The sequence below is a fragment of the Carlito syrichta genome, unplaced genomic scaffold (genome assembly GCF_000164805.1).
Source record: "Carlito syrichta isolate Samal-C Ts95f unplaced genomic scaffold, Tarsius_syrichta-2.0.1 Scaffold314997, whole genome shotgun sequence".
Classification (NCBI taxonomy): Eukaryota; Metazoa; Chordata; class Mammalia; order Primates; family Tarsiidae; genus Carlito; species Carlito syrichta.
This window is the reverse complement of record NW_007259093.1, coordinates 272443-274618: the sequence shown is the minus strand read 5'-3', so window position 1 is coordinate 274618 and position 2176 is coordinate 272443. Positions and strand designations below refer to the sequence as shown.

Here is a 2176-nt window from a genome sequence, read left to right as displayed (position 1 = left end):
TTGGAAGGCTGAGGTGGAAGGATCACTGGAGCCCAGCAGGTCGAGGCTGCGGTGGCCGAGAGTGGCCACTGCACTCCAGTCTGGGCGACAGAGTGAGACTCCAACTCACAGAAAAAAAAAAAAAATTACCAACATCGTTCTTCTCTGACATGGAAACGACAATACAGAAATTCAAATGGAAACATAAATGAATATGGATAGCCAAAACAATCCTTAGCAAACAAACAAACAAAGCAGGAGATATCACACTTCCAGAATTCAAACTTTACTGTAAGTCTACAATAATCAAAACAGGTTGATACTACTATAAAAACAGGCATATAGATTAATGGAACAGGATGGAGATTCCAGAAGCAAAACCTTAATTTCTCAACCAACTTATCTTCAACAAAGCCTCCACCAACAACTACTGGGGAGAGGAGAACCTATTTAGTGAATGGTGCTGGGAAGACTATCTGACCACATGCAGAAGATTGAAACAGGACTCCTACCTATCACCATACACGAAAACAAGCTCAGTGGATCAAAGACCTGAACCTAAAACCTCAAACTATAAGAATCTTAGAAAACACAGGAGACACCCTTACAGAAATTGGAACAGGCAACCAGTTCCTGATCAAAACCCCAAATGCCCATGTCATAAGAGAGAAAATAGACAAGTGAGAACTCATTAGACTGAAAAGCTTCTGTAAAGCAAAAGAAACTCGAGAGTGGGAAGACAGCCCACAGAATGGGAAAAATTTGCCAACTGTGTATCTGACAAAGGCCTAACATCCAGGATCTATAAGGAACTCAAACGTGCTGAAAGGAAAAAAACAGCCCTGTTAGAAAGTGGGCAAGAGACATGAATACACACTTCTCAAAAGAAGACATAGGAGTAACCAACAGATACATGAAAAAAATGTTCACCTTCCCTAGTCATCAAAGAAATGCAAGTTAATACCACACTGAGATACCTCCTAACTCTAGTCAGGATGGCCATCATCAATAACTCAAAAAACAACAGATGCTGGAGAGGATGCAGCGAAAAGGGAACACTTCTACACTGTTGGTGGGAGTGTAAAATAGTACAGCCTCTGTGGAAATCAGTGTGGCGATTCCTAAAAATCTAAAAGTTGAACTTTCATACAACACAGCAATCCTCTCTCTGGGAATATACCCGGAGGAGCTCACATCATCCTACAAAAAAGGTACCTGCATGTGCATGTTTATTGCAGCTTTATTCACAATAGCAAACACATGGAACCATCCTTGCAGCCCACCAAAAGTGGACTGGATAAAAAAAGGGTGGTACATATACATGATGGAATATTATGCAGCCATAAAGAAGGACAAAATTATGGACAGCAACTTGGATGAGTTTAGAGTCTATCATACTCAGTGATCTATCACAGAAACAAAGAACTGAGTACCACATAATCTCATATATAAGCAAACCCTGAACGTTTATCATAATACTATAAGAAGGGTTTGGCAGGAGCAGGACACTGCCACTGGGGGGCAAGGTGGGGCATAATGTCAATAAGTGTACCTGATCTCACACCAGGCGAAGTGGGGACCAAAGGGAGGCCCAAACTTTACCTGTACAGTGACCACTTACGTACCTAACCCTGACTTATACCCCACATTTATAAAAAAAAGAATAGATGTTTATTTGAAGTAAAAAACAAAAATTACATCTTAGCAATGAACACAACAAAAGCTGTGTCTTCATGAAGCCTGCATTTTAGTACAGAGTGGGAGTCATGAAGATAGACAATAATAAACAAAATAATTACATTAAAATAGTCACTAGATGTAACCACTCAGGTATCATATGAACATTTTCAACACATCCAAAATGGCATTATCTCCTCCCCTCCTTTCCCTCACCTTTTTCTCTGTTTATCTTCCTTGTTTTTATATCACTAAAAAAATGCTACGCACTATTCACCTAGTCATTTATTTCCCCTGCACCTATCCTGTCTTCAGACTCAGTTGTGTTTTTTTATTTGCTTAACAAACAGTTCTCAGGTCTGCTCCCTGTTTGTCTTCTGTACCTCGGCCCATCAGCATTTTTCTTCTGGATTGCTACTTCAGCCTTTTAACTAGAGTCTGCTTTATATCCTCCCCCCCCTTTTTATTTTTTGAGTTGGAGTCTCACTCAGTCGCCCAGACTGGAGGGCAGTGGCCGCTC

At 40.6% G+C, this 2176-nt stretch overlaps 1 protein-coding gene across 2 annotated transcripts in view; it reads left to right on the top strand.

The window, feature by feature from the left end:
* Positions 1 to 2176, top strand: part of FUNDC2 (FUN14 domain containing 2) — a 35057-nt gene that overhangs the window by 16110 nt on the left and 16771 nt on the right. The window lies entirely within an intron of this gene.